The sequence below is a fragment of the Mastigoproctus giganteus genome, chromosome 6 (assembly GCF_048544385.1).
Source record: "Mastigoproctus giganteus isolate SK-2022 chromosome 6, ASM4854438v1, whole genome shotgun sequence".
In the NCBI taxonomy this organism is placed as follows: Eukaryota; Metazoa; Arthropoda; class Arachnida; order Uropygi; family Thelyphonidae; genus Mastigoproctus; species Mastigoproctus giganteus.
Window position 1 is genome coordinate 77,767,681 of NC_143580.1, and position 22,112 is coordinate 77,789,792.

The 22,112-nt window shown below is 38.0% G+C and overlaps 1 protein-coding gene across 1 annotated transcript in view; it reads left to right on the forward strand.

The window, feature by feature from the left end:
- Positions 1-22,112, forward strand: part of LOC150084421 (phosphatidylserine synthase-like) — a 235,729-nt gene that overhangs the window by 165,301 nt on the left and 48,316 nt on the right. The gene's annotated exons all lie outside the window — the stretch shown is intronic.

The window sequence follows — 22,112 nt, forward strand, 5'->3', positions numbered from 1 at the left end:
AGCAAAGTGGAAGAGAAATTGTTGAAGTTAAACGTAAGAAAAGCACCTGGGGTGGACTGGATCTATCCAGTTATATTAAAGGAGGCGGCAAAGCAACTAAGCAAACCGTTAGCCATAATTATGAGAGCATCCTTGGACTCAGGGGAGGTTCCCACAGACTGGAGATGTGCAAATGTATCCCCAATTCACAAAGGGGGATCGAAGGGTGACACGGGTAATTACAGACCAGTTAGTTTAACTTCTGTTCCGGGTAAAATAATGGAGTCGCTGGTTAAAGATGCATTGCAGGATCATCTAGACAAGACAGCAGCAATAATTCAGACACAGCAAGGGTTTGTTAAGGGAAAGTCTTGTCTGACAAATTTGATAGGATATTATGATGTGGTTACAAAGGAATTGGATGCAAAAAATAATTTTGATATCATATATTTGGATTTCGGGAAAGCTTTTGACACTGTTGCGCATGGAAGACTATTGTACAAATTGGAGCAGAATGGTATTAAGGGTAAGTTGCTACAATGGATAAAAGGATGGTTAAGTGGGAGAAAACAGAGGGTAGTAATCAATGGGTGCTGCTCTTCTTGGACTAATGTTATTAGTGGAGTCCCACAGGGTTCGGTGTTGGGTCCACTGTTGTTTTGTATATTTATCAATGATATTGATGAAGGAATATCAGGCTTAGTGTCGAAGTTTGCAGATGATACAAAGGTTGGCAGGGTTGTTAATGACAGTAATGGCAGTGTGCTACTGCAACAGGATCTAGATAATCTGGCAGATGGGCTAAGAAGTGGCACTGAAGTTTAACCTTGACAAATGCAAAGTACTGCATATGGGTAGAAGTAACCCCAGAGAAACGTACCAACTGTGTGGTACTACACTTAAGGTGGTAGAAAATGAAAAATACCTGGGAGTAATTGTGCAGGCAGATATGAAGTTTTCTGAGCAGTGCAGACAGGCTGCCAGGGCAGGTCATGGGGTTTTGTCAATGATATATAGGAATTTTGCTAGCAGGGAAAAGGAGGTGATTATCCCTCTGTATAAGGCAATGGTCAGGCCACGCCTTGAGTACTGCGTACAGGTCTGGAGGCCTCATTTTAGGAAGGATGTAGATTTACTTGAGTGTGTACAGAGAAGGGCAACAAGATTAGTGAGGGGAATGAAGGGATCCTCTTATCAAGAGAGGCTTAAGTTCTGCAAATTGCAGTGGCTGGAGACTAGGCACCTGCACGGTGATCTGATTGATGTGTATAAGGCCTCGAATGGGTTCAGCACGCTGAATTCTGATGGGATCCTTCCACTTTTTCAGATAACGAACCTAAGGGGGCATAAATTCAAATTAAGAAAAGACAGATGTAGATTGGATGTGCGGAAATTTGCCTTTAGCCAGCGGGTGGTTAATTGCTGGAACAAACTTCCATCTGTCGTTGTGGAAGTTGATAGGTTGAATAAATTTAAAGAGGTACTGGACAGGCATTTGGAGGGAGTGGTGTGATTTTTTTTTTGGCTGATGCTGCATAAGCTCATACATTTGCTTTATTGCATCACATGCCACTACTACTACTACTACTGGCGCCTCTGTGGCCAGGTGGGAAGGAGCAGCAGTGCATAGCACACGCTTCTTGATTAGACCGGGGTTCGAACCCGTCACCACCAAATACGGAGGATGCGGAAAGGTTAAGGAATGACCACCGCGTATCCTGGAGCAATATGGCCTTAGTTGCTAATGCTCCTAAAAACCAAACAACAACAACAACTACTACTACTACTACAACAACTACTACTACTACTACTACTAACTGTTAATCAATGATTAAAAATCTTACATTTTTTTTATCTTCCTAAGTTTAGTCAAACTTTTACTGTAGTAGTTTCTGAAGTGATTTACTTAAGGGGTTCTTGCAAAAATTGTATGTGATAACCTGTCAGGTTACCTGCCTCTGTCTTTGCAACTCTCTGACTTTTTGCTTGAAGAATGGCATGGAATGCACTGATGCTGTGCTTGTTTAAAGTTTCAGATTACTTTTTTTATCCTTCTCCCACTAGTTCAATAAACCTCTATGGTCTTACCCTAGTTGTTTTTGAAATATTTATTATTGTTTTCACAGAATAAAGATGATTTTACAAAACCCAATATTCTCTCCAGATGGCTGCCATACAGCAGGAAGCAAGATATGTAGTTTCAAATTTTGCATGCCAGATTTGAAATACATTTTAAAATAAACTTGAAAATGGAAGTAATTAATAGTGTCAAATATATAAAATATATTTTTTTAATATTTTAATAATATTTATATACAGAATAAGCAAAAATAGATGCACATGCTTGAAATTTCATGCACTTAACTTCTCTTAAAGTAGAAAATGGAAGTGAATAAGAGACTTGTTTTATTTTATATCTAAAATATTTTTTTTGTAATTTTTAGCAGAATTTATTTTTTGTTGAATGAAAATAACAGGTGTAAACACATAGTCATGCAGGAATAGTGAACACAATAAAGCAGCACTTCTTCAGTTTTGCAGATTTTAAAATATTATTACAGTGGAATCCAAATTTAATTAACAACCTTTTAATGACAGATGAAGCAAATTTCCAGAACAGATTGACAAAAAATCACTGCACAGTCCTAAGGTTGTGGTTTGGTGTGGAATTGTATCATTTGGCATTTACCATCCATATTTATTTGAGCACGATGCTAGTAATTCTGTTATGGTAAGTGCTGAGCATTGTGAATTCATGTTGGAAAATCTACATCTTTCTACATCCAAATTCTTTTTGTGGAGCTATCTTAAGAGCAAGGTTTACACTAACAAACCTTGAACAGATGCTGAATTGAAGAAGAGAATCATGGAGGAGTTTCAAGCAATTGGTGATGCTATGACAGTTAATGTAATGCAGAAGTACCATTTGTTACATTTGCAATAATATCTGTTTCAGGGGAAAATCAAAGTCCATTTAATGAACTCTTTGGTTTCAGAAAAAATATAAAAAAAACCCTTGGTATAAGGTCAGGTGAATAAAGAAGATATCATAAAGCAATTACAGTGTTTGAAAAAGTATTGAGAAGTGTTGTTTCACAACTGGTAGGATCATTGTCATGGAATAAACTCCAATTTTCCTTTCCACATTAGGTCAGTTTCTCAAGACCTTAATTTCTCAAGCAAGAGCTTGAGAAATTAGTCTTGCAATAAGAAGAAAGAAACTTGAGAAAAAAATCAAAAAATTCTTTGTACAATTAAGGTGCCCAGAGGAGTTTATAGTTTTATTGTACCTTTTTTTTTTTTTTTGTGACTGTAAGCATACTAACTGTGTAGTTATGGGCTGTGCACTCTGCAAAAGTATGTATAATTTCTGTTGCACAGATTTGATCTCTCAGTGTGCATACCTGCATTTCATGTGTATTTCCCCAGGAACACAGTTAGTCTTAAGCTCTTGCTTCCGTCTGATCTGCCATTAAAAACTTAGGAACAAAGATGTTTCATAATCTTTCCATATTTAAGTCATCAGATATGAATGATGTGCAATTACCACATGATATTCCGACTTTGGAGGCTATGTCTTCAATACATATTTGGCTTGAATAATTCTAATAATTCAGGAGACAAATTATGTTTATTCCAATATCACCCTAGTAGATAATCCTATTTTAACTGATGATTCTTTTTTATGTTTCCAATTACAGGAGTAGCCAGTTCTAAATTAAAACTTGTATTGTTGGATGATATCAGGTCACCAAAGAAACTAGTAAATTCTTACAGTGGGATCAACTGATGATGTTACCAACAGCAAATTCAAAATGGGAAGCATTGAAAGAACTTATCTTGGAAGCTACTAGGCTTTACATACCAACTAAGAAATATTGTTCAAGGTTTAGGCCTAAATGGATGTCAGATGAACTAATGAGGCATATGGCAGAGAACAAAAATGCATGGGATACATACAAATTAACACGTGACACAGAAGCCTATGATAGATTCAAGTTGATCTGTAACCAAGTTACAAAGGAGGTTAGGCAGGCGAAGGCAGATTACGAGAAATCCTTGGCAAGGGATGCGAAGAAAAACAGCAAAGAGTTCTTTACTTATGTAAACTCTAGAAGGAAGGGGATGAATCAGATTGGTCCACTTGATACCGATGGGTCAACTGTTGATGATCCTGCTCAGGTAGCTAACAAACTAAATGAATATTTTGCATTGACATTCACACATGAGGAGTTATTCAGCAAGGGGAATGCCAGAGGTGTATTCAACTCTGGCAGTAAGCTAGAGAATCTTGTAATAACAGAGAGTAAAGTGGAGGAGAAATTGTTGAAGATAAACACAAGAAAGGCACCTCGGGTGGATGGGATCTATCCAGTTATATTAAAGGAGGCGGCAAAGCAACTAAGCAAACCGTTAGCCATAATTATGAGAGCTTCCTTGGACTCAGGGGAGGTACCCATGGACTGGAGATGTGCAAATGTGACCCCAAATCACAAAGGAGGATCAAAGGCTGACACATGTAATTATAGACCTGTGAGTTTAACTTCTGTTCCCGGAAAATTAATGGAGGCACTGGTTAAAGACGCACTGCAGGATCATCTAGACAAGACTTCAGTTATAGCTCGGACACAGCATGGTTTTGTTAAGGGGAAGTCTTACCTGACCAATTTGATTGGATACTATGATGCAGTCACAAAAGAACTGAATGCAGGGAATAACTTTGATATTATATACTTGGATCTTAGAAAGGCTTTTGATACTGTTGCACATGGAAGACTGCTGCACAAATTGGAGCAGTGTGGCATTGGAGGCAAATTGCTGCTATGGATAAAGGGGTGGTTTAGGGGGAGAAGGCAGAGAGTGGTAATCAATGGACACTGCTCATCGTGGACTAATGTTATTAGTGGAGTCCCTCAGGGTTCAATATTGGGTCCTTTATTGTTTTCTGTATTTATAAATGATATTGATGATGGTATATCAAGCTTAATGTCCAAGTTTGCGGACGATATGAAGGTTGGCAGGTTGTCAAGGACACTACTGACACTATGCTGCTGCAACAGGATCTGGAAAGGTTGAGCAGATGGCTGAGAGGTGGCAAATGAAGTTTAACATTGACAAATGTAAAGTACTACATATGGGAAACAGCAACCCCAGAGCAACGTATCAACTCTGTGGTACTACACTGACAGTGGTAGAGAATGAAAGGGACCTGGGGGGGTTGTTTTTTTTTTTTTTTTTTATGAGAACCCCAAACACGAGAGGTATTAGAACCTATAGTACTTAGTACCGTGCTTGGGTTGGAGGTTGAGAAGACGAAAGAAGATATTTGTTGATATTGGACTTGAACTTCTGTAGATTGTAATTTTCAGGAAATACCTATGAAGGTTGTTCCAGAAAACGGCAGTTGAATGAATAAATGAGGAAGATGAAAAGTTGGTTCTGTGGGTTTGAAGTTGGACAGTAAATGGATGTTGGCTGGTGGCGGCACGTGTTCGGACTGTTTTGAAAGAGAGAGCGGGAATTATAGAAGCCAATTCAGAAGAACAGTGCCTATGGAAGTATCTGTAGAAGAGGCATGCAGCAGAAACAGTGCATCTATGAGAAAGCGAGTGGAGAGACTCTGTTAGAGATGAATCATTAATTAACCTAACTGCCCTCTTCTGAATGGAATCAAGAAGCCTGAGAGAGGTTTTGGGGGCACCACCCCAGATATGGGAACAATATTCCATGGCAGGGCAGATTTGCGATTTATACAGGGTGAGCAGCTGTTTGGAAGAAAAGTAACGCCGAGAGCGAAAGAGAAAACCAAGTTTTTTAGATGCAGAGGAAGCAATATTTGTAATGTGCTTGTGCCAAGAGAGATTAGAAGTCAGGGTAATCCCCAAAAGAGATATATCATTTTGCCTAGAAATCGGAGTGTCACTAAAGATAAGCATAGGAGCAGAAGAATCCTTTTTGTGAGATATAAGACAAGACTGAGTTTTAGAAGGGTTGAAATCAACTAAGTTGTCTTTGCCCCACTGGAGAATTACCTGAAGATCGGCATTTAAGGAATTGGTAGCAGATTTTCGAGAAGTAATGTGCTTGTGCCAAGAGAGATTAGAAGTCAGGGTAATCCCCAAAAGAGATATATCATTTTGCCTAGAAATCGGAGTGTCACTAAAGATAAGCATAGGAGCAGAAGAATCCTTTTTGTGAGATATAAGACAAGACTGAGTTTTAGAAGGGTTGAAATCAACTAAGTTGTCTTTGCCCCACTGGAGAATTACCTGAAGATCGGCATTTAAGGAATTGGTAGCAGATTTTCGAGAAGTTAAAGCTGATTGAGCAGGACAAGGTTTCTCAAAATGGAAAGTTGAATGCAATGTGCTATCATCGGCAAAACTATGGATAGGATTTCCAGTCAATGGAAGAAGGTCATTGATATACAAGAGGAAAGGAGTGGGGGAAAGAACTGAACCTTGGGGGACACCGGCATTAGTGAAGTTAGAAGACAGAGAGCCATCAACCATCACCCTCAGTGAGCGATCAGAGAGAAAACTGGATAACCAATTACTAAAAACAGTTGGCAAACCATAAGATGGAAGCTTGTTTAGAAGACCTTTATGCCAAACACGATCAAATGCCTTTGAGATGTCAAGAGCAACTACTTGTGTTTCACCAGACCTTTCCATTGAATTAATCTATAAATGGGTAACATAAGCCAGAATATCACCAGTGGATCGACACTGACGGAATCCATACTGGCGATCATTGATCAGATGGTAGGTTTCTAGGTAGTTTAAGAGTTGGCGGTTAATTGATTTCTCTTACTTTAGAAAGAGTAGAAGTAATTGCAATGGGACGATAATTGGATGGGAGGGATTTGTCACCCTTTTTAGGAACTGGCTGGATATGAGAAAATTTCCAAGCAGAAGGAAAAACACCTTTGGAATAAGAAAGTGAAACAAGTCGGCAAAGAATAGGAGTAAGTTCAGGAGCACAGGTTTTGAGAACAAGTGGAGAAATACCATCAGGACCTGGAGCTTTCTTAGCATTAAGATTCATCAAAATCCTTCTGATATCCTTTTGACGGAAGACCACAGGAGGCATTGAATGGAGCGTGTTAGGAATGGTGGGAGGTGTTTTACCAAGATCATTAATACATGAGCTGGAAGAAAAATGGGATGCTAGCAGGTCAGCTTTATCCTTGGCTGAAGTGACAACAGAACCATCTGGTTTGGACAGAGGTGGGAGCAGAGATGGGCAAAAGTTGCGGCCAATAGCTTTGGCAAGAGACCAGAATGCTCGGCTACCATTAGGGCAAGAAGCAAGTTTTCTACTCTTAGCCTGTTCAAACTCTAGTTTGGACTGATTAATAACTGCTTTACAATTGTTGCGAGCTTTGGTGTAGGCAGAAAATGAAACTGAAGGATTAGAAACAAGCCACTATGCAACATTCTTCTCTTGGACAGCCTTAGCACATTTATTGGGAAACCAAGGTTTAGATAAAGGATGAGATTTTAAAGTGGAGTGTGGGATAAAGGATTCCATTCCTGCAAGAATAATTTCACTGACACGATCTGAGCAAACGTTGACATCAGAAGTTTTGAAACAGTAATCAGACCAAGGAAAAGAAGAAAAGAAGTCTCGCAGGTCATCCCATTTTGCATTCTTGTAATGCCAAACAATACGAGGTTGGGAATAGCCATGAGATAAAGGTTCCATTGGAGAAGAGACAATCACCAAGTTGTGATCTGAAGTGCCTAAAGGACCTCTCACTTCAACCTTGTACTTAGAAGGGTTGTTTGTGAGAAAAAGATCAAGCGTATTGGCAATATGATTAGGATTGTCCGGTATTCTTGTAGGTAAATGAACAATCTCTGCTAGGTCATTAGTAATTGCAGAAGCCTCAGCATCTCGACCTGCTGGGTCAGTGTGACTAGAAAACGGAAGCCAGCTGGAGTTGTGAACGTTAAAATCACCAAGGAAAATTACCTCACTGTTAGGAAAGTTGGACTGGAGAAAGTCAAGTTGCAACGAGAGGAAGTCAAAGAGCTCCAAGTGATTAGTGGAGTTGGGAGAACGGTAGAGACAACAGATGAATTTGACACAATGAGGTGGAGAGATTTTAAGCCAGAGAAGATCAAAGAGAGGAGATTCCAAATTGCCAAGTCTCTGACAGGGAATATCAGAACGGACATATGCACAAGTACCACCTTTGAGGCAAAAGGAATCATACAGCAAATAATTTGGACATCTGAGATGAGCAGTAGTTGAATCAACTGATAACTGAGATTCAGTCAGAAAAAGTACATGGGGTTTGGAAGACTGCAAGTGGAAATGGACATCGTTGAGATTGGAATTGAGACCACGTATATTTGTGAAATGAATTAGGAAGTCCTTGGGACGTTTAGATCTTTTCGCAGATAATCTTGCTCTATTATTTTGACAATTCATGGTGTATTCAATAGTGAAAAAGTGGGTGGGACATGCTGTATGAAGTAATGAAATTTTTGGATATGCCGTATATGTGGTAAGAATATACCCAGATCCTTGACATAACGTGGCCTCGACAATGCTCCCCACATACACACTACTCGGACTCCCTCCAGTTACTATCTGGCAGAGTAGAGGTAGCAAGATTATACACTAGCTGATCCGGAAGCCTCCTAGAGAGTTACCAATAGGTTTGGTCTGGTGTACTATCTAGCGGCCGGCCTGCGAACACCATTTTAGAGCTGTACTCTCGAAATGTAAGGAATATTGGATCTCCACGACATTCATCATAACCTCAAAAATCATCAATCATACTGCATGATGGAAGAGATAGGGAAGGGTTGGCCGGAACTTAGCTCTAGAGACTAAACGTGGGTTCCACCACTTCAAGCCTCCAATAAGCAAAGTGGTGGTATTTCACCGGTTGATGAGAGTCATCTACCACCTAGTACTGCCTGGTAACATACAGGATCGGCGTTCCTCCATGTGGTGTGGGTGCCACACCTCGACCCCTGCTTACGTTGGTTCACACCTGGGTGGTCACCCACCGTGTACTTGTGCATGAAGGTTATACCCAGGATTACTAACAGTCCCACCATCGTGAAGGTGTAAGCAGAGGATTTGGCTGTCATAGACCATCCGGACTTCGCCGAAATTGGGTCCACTTGACTTGAGTGTCACCCGAATATCAGTTCCATCAGCGTTTTAGACTCCCAAGTAGCAAGAACAGCTTGTCTGTCATATCTGAGAGAATGTCTGTGACAACCTCAAGGACCCGATATGAAGGCAGGCAGATAAGAAGTTCTCTAAGCAGTGCAGACGGGCTGCAAGAGTAGCTCATGGTGTATTGTCAATGATATATAGGAATTTTTCTAGCAGGGATAAGGAGGTGATTATTCCCTTGTATAAGGCAATGGTCAGGCCACACCTAGAGTACTGTATACAGGCCTGGAGGGCTCATTTCAAGAAGGATGTAGAGCTGCTGGAACGAGTACAGAGAAGGGCAACAAGATTGGTGAATGGAACAAAGGGGTGCTCTTACGAAGAAAGGCTTAAGCTTTGTGAGTTACAGTGTCTGGAGACTAGGCACCATCGAGGTGATCTGAAAGAGGTGTACAAAGCCTTGAATGGTTTGAGCATGCTCAATGCTGATGGGATTCTTCCTCTTGCTCAGAATAATCACCTGAGAGGGCATAAATTCAAATTGAGGAAAGACAGATGTAGGATAGATGTGCAGAAATTTGCCTTTAGCCAGCGGGTGGTTGGTAGGTGGAACAGACTTCCATCCCTTGTCGTGGAAGTTGGTAGCCTAAATAAGTTTAAGGCTCAGCTGGACAGGTATTTCGAACGAACAGAGGGGTGAAGTGGAAGTGGTTATTTTTTATTTATTTATTTTACTTTATTGTTTTTTTTGGCTGATGCATAAGCTTGCTTTCTTGCATCAAATGCCTCTACTAATGCTAATGCACCCTAGAGAGAACTAAAACTGGGGACTTATTAGGGATATTCAAGTATCTAGTGATTTGCCAGTTTGGTGCATCCCTGATCACAGCCAACAGTGATATTAATCACACATAGTCTGAAGACTTTGCTGCTTGATTGCCTTCTTCCATCTTACTATTGGATATATTAATGGACATAGGAGATACATTGCAGAAGTAGTTCTGACATTCGTAGGAGGAGTTGCATCGTAGAGAAAATGCTAAAAATTAGACCACGATGTATTTGTGTCTGCAATTCTACCCTGCCATGCTAGGAAGGACTGTATACAGATAGGCTTATGGATTAACTCAAGACGTGAGGGACTATAAAAAGCTTTTGGTAGGAAATTTTTATTAGTGTGCCCATACTTGTAGCTTAAAGGAATCTATTTTTTAGATTCCTTTAAGACTATGTTTGAACAAAGATGGTGTAATAGTTTTTTTGTTTTTTTTTCCGGTATCATTAAAGACACCTTAAGGGTTCATAGAAACTGCTATTTGGAGGTGGGGGCAGGAATAGGGATAATACAGAAGATCCCTGTATACATTTTTATGATGTAGCGGGTCAAAGTAACTCTTGCAGACATCCCGAAGGTTCTTGTATGAGGTCACAAAATCTAAAGAATCTTTTCGTATTGGAAAGATGTGAATGAAAATGAGGTCAGTAATGTTCTAAATGAATGAGAAGCTAATGTTGGGGTAAAAGACTTGTATAACTTTAAGGGGGTGCATCTGGGTAGTAAACAATATAGGACCACTTAGTCTGAGCTTTGCCTATGGCATTGTTAGTGAAATGAACAAGTTTGAACTCTTGATTAGGACAGCTAACTGACATAACTGGGCTAATGGAACCTTAGTGCCACCAAAAAATAGGAGATAATTGGTTCACTGTGACACAATATATTCAGCAAGGACAGACAGGATGGAAGGGATGCTAATATTATGGAGATGAAACAATTCATTCAAGTGATGTAGTTTCATACATAGAGGAAGATGCTAATGAAATAATAAACTTGGCAGGGTAATGCAATTTTTATGACCACTACTGTAGCAATAATAACAGTTAGACTTTCTTGTAAACTGTGTGCTTCGTCTGTTTGCTGTCTGGGACTGACATCTCTTTCAGGTAGACCCTGGTGATCTTATTATGTGATTGCCTTATTTTATCTTGCTATTGGGATATATTGATGGAGGTAGACCCTGGTGATCTTATTATGTGATTGCCTTCTTCCATCTTGCTATTGGGATATATTAATGGACATAAGTAGTGCTGACATTAATGGTAGGTGTTGCATCATGGAGCATATTGCATGGGTGCACAGGGTACTTGCCCAGGGGTCCATGGTAAATTTATCACCAACTGATTAATGTTGATTATCAGTTTGAATTTACCCATAAAATAATTGAAAAAAAAAAAAGGCTAGAAAAAAGTTGTCACGGAAAAGAGCCTTCGAGATATATCATCATTATTTTATTACAAATTGTTAATGTACAAACTTCCAAACAGCAATACAGTCTGTAAAAAAATTTAAAAATACTTATATTTTTTCCAGATGAAGCGAAGTATATTTTTATATGAGTAGAGCACAGAAGAGGAAATGAGCTGAAGAAGAGAAGCAGAAAATGAGCAAACTTCCAAAGTTATCATCTTGGTTTAGCCCTGGTGCAATGGCAGCTACTAGTACTGCTCCTCTAAATACAGCATCGCCATCTACATCCACTCCTGCATCCAATCATCCAGCTCTAGACATATCATTATCTGCTCCTGATGCTAACATTCCACAAGAAGAAATACACAAATCTGTAATGGCAAAGGAGTGTCCCGAGTCTGTGATTCACGTCACAGATTCTGGACTGTGGGACATTAAGAATACTAATACATTGGATTACTGGATTCGTAGCCAACATCATGTCAGAATCATGATTGCACCTTTCAAACTCAAGCCGCATGTACGACGAGCCGGACAGACTCAGACAAGGTATTTATCAAAGAATGTATTCAGATGTGAACTGCAGAATGCCGAATGTGTAAAACGCAAATGGTTACTCTATTCACAATCCCAAGGTTGTTGTTTGTACTGCTTTGCATGTCGTCTGTTGTCCAATAAAGAATCTCCCTTTGCTACATCAGGATTTAATGATTGGAAACACAGTAATCTTATTGTAGAACATAAAAATGGAGAAAAACATCACGTGCACGATGGCATATTCGATTCGGTATAAAGAAACTGGATGTATAGATTCTTTATTAATCAAACATCATCACTCAGAGCAGGAGTACTGGCATAAAGTGTTGACACGTGTGATTTTTGTCATTCGCTTTCTTGCCTCCAGAGGTTTGGCATTTCGTGGAGAGAATGAAACTATTGGGTCAACAAAAAATGGAAACTTTTTAGGTATTCGAGAGTTTAGTGAATTTGACTCTTTTTTGGAAGAGCATCTCAAACTGTATGAAAATGCTGGAAAGGGGAACCCATCGTATCTATCAGCAAACATTTGTTTGTGAGGAATTTATCGATTTAAAGGGATATGTTATCTGTGCCATTTTGGAAGAAATAAAAGAGTCAAAGTACTATTCAATAAGTGTGGATTCCATTCCAGACATCTCACACATTGATCAACTGACATTTACCGTTGTACATTCGAGGATGCAATCCTGTGGAGCGTTTCCTCAAGTTCATCCCCATCTTTTCTCATGGAGAAAAGAATCTAGCAGACACTGTTATAGATTTTGTGAATGAGAACAAAATTCTGCTATCAAACTGCCATGGTCAATCGTACGACAATGCCTCAAATATGTCTGGACACTATACTGGATTGCAAGCGTGGATCTGTCAACTGAATGTGTTGCCCATCTATGTCCCTATGTCCCCTGTGCTGGTCACAGTCTGAACTTGGTGGTAGTAAACGTGCAGAGTGTTCTCCACAGATTGTATCCTTCTTTGACTTTGTTCAGCATTTGTATTCCTTTTTCTCGGCTTCTACACATCAATGGACTGTTCTGTCATCATCTTTAGGAAAAGACCATGTTGTAGTCAAGCGTCTATCTGACATAAGGTGGTCATCACATTTTGATGCTGTCCATGCTCTGCATGAAGGTTTCGAAAAAATTAAAGATGCACTGGATTCTTTATCAGATGATACTAACCAGGAAGTGAACACAAGGTGAGAGGCAGAAGGATTAAGTGAAAGAATGGAGAATATGGAAATGATCTTTCTGACAATTTTTTGGAACAACATTCTCAAAAGATTTAACAAAACGAGTAAGTTCCTGCAGTCTAAACATGTGGACATACTTGTTGCCAAGAATCTTCTTGAGTCTGAAAACTTATCTTCAGAAAATTAGAGATAAATTTAGTGAATATGAACTGAAGGCCAGGAGTAGGTGTCCAGATTCGGATTATAGAGATGTGAAGAAATGGGAACGAAAGCGAAGTGTACATCTTAGTAGATATAATAGATCAGGAGAAGAGATACTTATAAACAAATGTGAAAAATTCAAGATGGAAACATTCCTCCCTGTTCTGGAATCTTTGAACTTTGTTCTGTCAAAACGTGCAGAAGCTTATTGTTTTTTTAGCTCGTCAAATCTGACGAGCTAAAAAAAAAGTGTGAGCATCTGGCTAATGTGTATGAAAGAGACCTTGATTATGGTGACCTTCTAAATGAATGCAAGCATCTCAAGCACTATATGGTTCTTGATGAAAAATGTGAGACTCTCTCTGCATTGTACAGCAAACTAATTTCAGGCAATTTGAAATCTGTTTCCAAATGTTGAAATCGCACTCAGAGTGTTCACATGCATGATGGTGACCAACAAACAGGGAAATACTTATTTTCAAAATTGAAACTTATAAAGAATCATCTTCGCAGCACAAAGGCAGCAGTGTTTGAACTGGCTTTCACTCGTGTGCATGGAAAATGATATCCTGAAGACTATTATCTTCAATCCAATTATAAAACAATTCTCAACAAAGAAATTTTGCAAACATTTGTGTTTGATTAATAATAAAAAATTCATTAATTCGTACCGTACAGTTTACCAATTAATTATTATTTATATGTTGAAATGTTTGTGTTTTTCAACACTTATAATGTTCAAAAGTTTCTGTTGATTAATCCTCGCTTCACATGTTTTTTTTTATGTTTAAACATTGATTTTGTTGAAAGTAGCAGTAAATCTAAAGGTTTAATTTTATTGACTGTTTACATTTTTATTTCTTTGAATGAGTGGGTGGGACCCCAGTGCATTGCTTTGCCCAGAGCCTACAATTCTGTTGAGATGGCCCTGAGCATATGCTTGTGTAGACAGTGGCCTCTCCGTCCACATTAATGTGGACGGAGAGACCACTGTCTCACAAGCATATGGAGAGGCCACTATCTACACAAGCATGTGTGGATTACCATTCACATATGCTTGTGTTAGTATCCACATTAATGTGGATACTAACACCTTTTCCACCACCACATTAATGTGGATACTAATGCCTTTTTCCACATACCTGCACTTTTTCTATTATTAAACTTTCTATCTGCTCCCCTTCTTTTCTTCCTTTTTTTTCTTGGGAGGTAGAAGAGAACCCTTATGGAAATGACCAGTTCCAGTGATAATTACCTTAATTGAAATGCAGCCACTCTTCCAGGTTATCACAGTAAAAGATCAGTCGGGCTGACAGGAATACCTTCAAACATCTGGAAAAGTTTGAGATCACCACTGAGTCAGAATTCTGTCATTGTTATGGTATTATATATCACAGAAAGCATGGTTCATGCAGCAGCAATTGCAGTTTTGAAAAACTGCTGAAATGCAGAATCGATTGCAGCAAAAATAAATATCAGTTTGTTGGTTACCAGCTTAACATTTTATACAGGGCCAGAAAAAATAATGGTTTCCATTATTTCCACCTGATATGAACATAGTAGTTTTTGTAATGGCTGTATGATGTATTTATGAACATGCAGTGATGATATTTTTGTTTCTTGCAGGTAGTACTGTGAAGGAAAGATGGTAAAAGCTCATGTTTATTTAGAGATGATATAAAAGGGTACATGAAGAAAATGACCAACCTGTCTGAATTCCAAAGAGGTGAAATTGTTGGTGCACATTTAGTAGGGGCATCAGTCATTACAACTGCTGGTTTGTTTAATGTATCTAAAGAAACTGTTTCAGAAGTGATGTCTGCATTCACCAAGTATGGGGGAAAAAATCTGATAGGACAAATTGCAACAGAAAATTGAAGTTGACTGAAAGAGACTGCCAGACACTGACCCCAGAAGTGTCTAATCTTGGTTTGAGGAGCATGAGACTAAGGCTAAACATTTCCCATGGCCTGCACAATCACTAGACTTAAATGTTATTGAGCCACTGTGGCCATATTTGGAGAAGAGAGTGAGAAGCAGATTTCCTTCGCCTTCATCAGTGGCGCCTCCATAGCCAGGTGGGAAGGAACAGCAGTGCGTAACACATGCTTCTTGATTAGACCGGGGTTCAATCCCGTCACCACCAAATACGAAGGATGCGGAAAAGTCAGGGAATGACCACCGCATATTCCCGGAGCAATATGGCCTTAGTTGCTAATGCTCCTAAAAAAACCAAATAACAAACTAACAAACCTTCATCAGCCAAGGAGCTCGAAATGTTCTTCAGTGAGGAATGGTCCAATATTCCTCTTAAGACGTTTCAAGATTTATTTGAATCTATTCCACATAGAATACAAGCTGTTTTAAAAGCAAAGAGGGGCTCAACATCATATTAGCATGTACCTATAACTCTTATCACAGGTACTTCCATTATTTTGTTCATCCCCCAGTATATACAGAAATTAAGTAAGAGAGACCAGCCCTGAATGGCACATGGCCAAGAGGGCTTGCATTGAGATAAAATTATGCGCTATAAATGAAATGATGTATAATAGTCAGACGTCAGTTGCTTACATATAAATCATAGTTAACTATACAAATGTTAAATTAACATATACATATAACAGTTTTATAATAAACATAAATTATGCACTCTTCTCCAGAAAGTATTTGGACACACATTGGTTTCACATTGACATCACTGCCACTCACTTCAGTAGCATGTTGGCCCCCTTTGACCATTGCAATGCATTCCACTCTCTCCTGGGTAGGCTTTCCACCAATAAATTAATGCCTGCAATGGATATAGTCACTAATGGATCCAGAAAAAAATGACAGGTGGGGCACCATTTTGTGCCTTGTTTGTGCATAAACAAGGCACAAGATAATGCAAAGAACAAAACAAATATGACACTCAAACATAATGTGATTGGCAGACACAGGCACACAGCTAAACTCTGAATTACTGTGAGGTAAACATTATGCTCAACCAAACTGCACAATGCCTCGAACTAGAATGGCAATCACATCAGCATCAGTGTTGCCAACTGTAGCCAATTGAAAATAGCTAAGCCACAATGCAAAAATAGCTAAACAATGTTAACAATGAAAAAAAAAAAAATTTTTTTTTGTAACTAAAGGGAATTTAAACAATTGCTGTATATTCTCCATACAGGAGTGGCATGTGCCCTATCTTGAATTCGCCTATAGATGTAGTCCTCTGTTTCTCCTGTACAATGGTGACCAGTTGAGCTACCAATGTAGGATGTGGTGTGGCACAATGGTGACCAGTTGAGCTACCAATGTAGGGTCTGCCCCTCACCTGACATTCCAGTTGATCCCATAAGTGTTCTATAGGGTTAAAATTGGGACTCGATACTGGCCATTCCAACTTTTGTACATTCTCAAACAGCACTGGCAGTATTTTATGAGGCATTATCTTAATGAGACAACATGGGTCTGTACCAAAAAAGTACCACTCATAAAAAACATGGGATTGTCCAGAATGTTAAGGTGTTGGTGTTTGTTATTCTCTGCACAACCACCAGAGGACCCAAGTTATAACACAAGAAACAGGCCCACATCTTGATCCCACCTCTGAACTTCACATTAACACAGTACACTCCAGCAGTAGACATTCCCTCAGGCATCCCCCACACTTACCATCTGTTTGGAATAGAGCACTGCATGATTCATCACTCTATACAATCAGTTTCCACTGCTCTGTGGACCAATTACAGCATTTGTTGCCCAATTTAAGGCAAGACTGTTGATTACAATTGATATTTGGCTTATGTGCCACTGCTCTCCCTTGAAAACTGAGGTTGTGTTCATATAGATCTCAATCTGTATTTATGATTTGCAGGGTGGGGGAGATGTGTCTGATGACATTGCCCTACCAACCTTCCAAGTTATTTGCTCTCATCTTGTGCATTGCCAGTCAGTGGTGGTACTATCATGCTTCCATTTTATGAAGTTCTACTTAATTTTTGTGGCTTATAGACTTTCCTTTTATACTGGTCTGAGTCTATTTGGGAATGTCCAAATGACTATGAAAACAGGGATGTCCAGATAATTTGGAAGGTAGTGCACAAGCAGCACACTCTTCAGCTATCACACCCATATAAATGGGAAAATTTCACCAAAGGAAATCTCAAAAATAATTTCAGAGTGGTATCGTAAAATCCTTCACGAGTTGCCCTCCTTATACTTCAAATAAGTAATGCTTCCCCCTTAGGGAAAGTTAATGGCTTTCTGTGATAAAATATTATTAGTTTAAGAAGCACACCTTTTGGTGTTACTCATATTGTGTAAATAAGTCACAACTGGATTGTCACCCCTTATAATACCTCTGGGTGACTACCCACTCACTGATGAGAAGCCAAGCCAAATAGCTTCGAAATAGTTCTGTCTGAGTGGTGGTATTCAACTGAAAATAAGTAACAGTAATATTTTCTAATGGAAAAGCATTACTTATTTGAAGTATAAGTAGGACAACTCATTGTGAAGAGTTCACCATATGGGATATTAGTATCGTGATGCTGGTGTACAAATTTCAATTTGTCTAAAAAATTCAACTATGAAGTAATGATGCAAATGCACAAACTAATGCCATTGTTGCAGATTTATTTGGGTTAATGTTCAACCCAAAGTACTTTAAGTATATGGCAAAAGTGTAGTCAATCTGTTGCTGACTGAAGAAGCTATTGCCATTGGAGATGCTGTAGGGGGGCTTAAGGTTAGTAACTTTATATCTTCAACATATATTTTAGCATCGTGCTGGGAACATAAAGGAGATAAGTGTGGCTGAGAATAAGAGGCCAGGAAGGACTCTACCATGTGTTAGTGTTAGTAGTGTAGTGATATCTGATGCAAGAAAGCTTATACAGCATCAGCAGAAAAAAAGAGGGGAAAAAAAAAAACACTTCTCATTTCATTTATCTATTCACTCCAAAGGACTGTCCAGTTCTTCCTTGAATTTATTTAAGCTATCAACTTCCCGTTTCCCTGGCAATAGAGCCACCAACAGCAACTAGCTGCTGTGGGACCAACACATTCTGCATTGGGATTGCCACTGTGTTGCCTGATGATCAAGTGCAAGTTCTGGCATTGATGTGAACAACTGAGAGTTTGATGGGCTCCCCCAATTTAAATCCATCGAGGCATCCACCCTGTTCTTCAAACTAAGTATTAAGGCTTGATTTATTTTTGTATCTACTAAATTTCTGATTTTTAAGAACCTGAATTATGATAAGAATTCATAATCGTAATGAAATGGATTGTAGACCTTTGGCTGTATTGTAAAGCAGCATATTTATTATACTCAGGATAAATATAGCTTTAAAGTATTATACCTACATTTATTGACAATGTATATTTTAACTATTGTATTATGAAAAACTTGAAGTATTATTCATTTAAAATATGTGTAACTGACGTAAATATCTTGATAAGATATATTTATCTGTGTTTACTGGTTAATTGATTCTTTGTGTTAAACTGTATTTTAATACGGGTCAACCATCACTAATCTGGTTCCACCGCTAATTTGGACATATACACCCCAGGGGCTCACATCTGGTGAGTATGGGCTTGGCACACCCAGGGTCCTGAGCTGGATATCATTATTCTTCTCTTTTGTGGTGATTCCTCTCTTTCTCTCTCTCTCTCTCTCAGGGTAACTCGAGAAATTTTTTTGGCTGGTGCAGCATAAGCCTCAGGCTTCCTTGAACCATATAGCTAATAATAATAATAATTTCTGCGGACATAATTTCAAATTTCCCAGTCGGCGCACCAACCTGCCACTACCGTTTTGGTAGCGTTGGTTACAGCATCAGCTGTTGGCGTGAACTCATAAACACTGGCAAACCATTTCTACTTGTTTTTCTGCATTTATTATTATAACCTGCTCACATTTAGCCCCAGCCATGGTTCCAATGCATAAAGGAAGTGCCTCTTGTGGTGTAAAGCACAAATACTGTACATTGTCATAACAGATAAAGTTGAACTTCTGAAAAAACTCAACAGCGGCGTGTCTTTAACTCTGCTTAGTTGTAAATTCCAGTAATTTTCTTTTAGCCATTCCTTTTTAGATTTTTTTTTTTTTTTTTTACAACATACTTGTACATACTTGCCAAAAAACACAACACAATATGATGGATAATACAGTGTGCTAACGAACTTGTTTTCACAAAATCTCTAACAATACTGACAAACTTATTGCGATGTTTGAGAGTTTATTTTCTCGCAGTTAGTTTTATTGCAGCGCTCACCACACATGCAATAAACTAATCACAAATGACCTTCATATGTATACCATAATAGCATCACACGTATATGGCTGACATGATGTCTCAAGAAATAAAGTAACCTGCTGGGCCACATCAGCTACATATATGCGACATAAAAAAAACTTTTTTTTTTTTTTTTTGATATTTTAAGCGAAAAAACGAAAACACTTACATTACGATATTTATTTTAGAATTACTAATCAAATTATTTGCTAAATATTTTTTCGATCCCTGGGGAATTTTTTTTATTAAACTAGCTTGGCAGTCAATGTAGGATGAGGTGGTTGGCTGTTGGGTAAACTGTATGTGCTAAAATAGCCACCGGTGATTTGGCAAACCCACTAATCTGGCACCCCACAGATCCCAATGCTGCCAGATTAGTGACGGTCAACCTGTATATGTTTATACTTGTAACATGCAAAAGTTATTCCTTTGGTTCTTTAAGAAAAGTAATATAAGACATTTAAATTGTTATTCATGTGACCCTTATTTTGACTTTTACCAGTTAGCAATTCTTGTGATGAGGAATGAGAAGGCTATTTCTGTTACTCACCTGGCATTCTGTTACTCACCAGTTCTAAACAGGTGAGTAAGAGAAATAGCCTTTCCAAGTATATTTCTGTTAGTTTTTTACAGTTTTGTAAGGTTATGCAAGTAAGCAGAAATTCTTTGTTTATCTGGCAGCAGTTTGCCAGTGGATTTTCAACAATAGAATTATGTGGTTATGTTAGTTCTTTGTTTATTATTAACTGGCTAATTATTTAAAGCTGTGGTTCCCAAACTGTGCTCTGCAGGTCTGCAGAGCATATTTCCCAGGGGATCCATGGATAATTTCTGTAATGGATATTTTGAATTTTACTTATTTTTTTAAACAAAATCTAAATATAGTTACAGACTGGCTGTCTCACCTGACATGAGAATTCAGTTGTCTACAACCACTCCCAACTTTAAAGGATTTTGTGAGACGAAAAAACACCATTCTTTACACTAGTAGCCTATGAGGTACAATTGATTGTATACTCAAATAGTGCCAGATTATTATTATTCATTAATTATTTTTTGTGTCTGTCTGAAAAAAGTAGATTGTAACCATAATAAATCAGTTCTGAGATATCACTTTTTAATTTTGAATACCTGTCATCCAGACACTCCATATTTAATTGAGCTAGGATGTGAGGATCTGTGATTACTTTTCAAAGCCAAAAGGTGCCTGTGAGCAAAAAAGTTTGGGAAACACTGATTTAAAGTAATTTCAAAACCTTTTGCGAGCTTATGTTAATTTTTAACAGTCTTAATTAACAATATGCATAGCTAAATTATGTGCCTCCAAAGAAGAGAATTAGGAATCTCTCATGACATAAGATAGTCTGTATTTCTAAATTTAAATGATGTTCTTAGCCAGAAAACACAGAAGTGTTTCCTTTTATATAGTTTCCTTTCTAAATCATGTATAGGGGACTGGAAGTTAAATACAGTTTATCATTGATAAACTGTATGCTATTAATTTTTATGAAAACTATTGCAAAGTAATGAAAGAATTAGATTTCTTAGAATGTTCATTAAAAACTCAAGAAACTATCTGAAATTTAAGTGTTATAATTCATAAAAGCCATTGATGTATATTTAATAAGTAAGACTTTTTAATAGTAAATAAGGAAACAAACTTCACGTGGCTAACTTTAAAATCTTGTTTCATCAGCAGATAAACTTATTACAACCTGTATTTGATGTAACTATTAAGGGTATATTATTTCTCTACAAGTTATTTTATTATTATTTTATTTTTATTTTGGTTGCTAATGAACATTCTGTGATTACAGCCCTATCTTTACTTCTAAAGTTATCTTAATATGTGTTTTTAGGCAACTTAGCATATATATGTTTAAAGCAGGTATTGTCTTCACCACGTCCATTTGTTTGTCATCCATCTGTCCATTTAATAACTCAACTCCTAATGGATAGAGTTCCATAAAATTTCATATTTGACTATTTTAAAAAGATTTTTCAAGCCATCCTAGATTTCATTGTACTGGGACCATTAGAAATTTGACAATTATTATTTCTTTCTTCATCCATATGCATGTAATAACTTGACTCTCAGTTGATGGATTTTCATGGAATTTTTTTATTTGGTTCTTTTAGAATGATTTGTCAAGCCTTCACAATTTCATTGAAATTGGACCAGTAGAAATCTGTCAGTTATTTGTTTTTTCTGTATGTATGTCACATGGGCTATTCATATGCCCTATATTGTAGCTGAAGCAAACAATATTACTTGTATTGCCGTGCTCTGAATGGAGGAATGAATGGGAAATATGTAGATATGCAGAAATAAAATGTTCTTAAAAAATTTTTGACGTTTGTATAAAATGACATTTGTGCACAAAAGTCAATTTATACGGAATTTTTTTTTTTTTTTTAATTATAAATCATGAATTATTACTATGTGCTAATGTGTTGGAAATGTAACGCACTCCATACATTAATTAACTTGTAAAATTAACTCTTTATAGTTTATTCATAT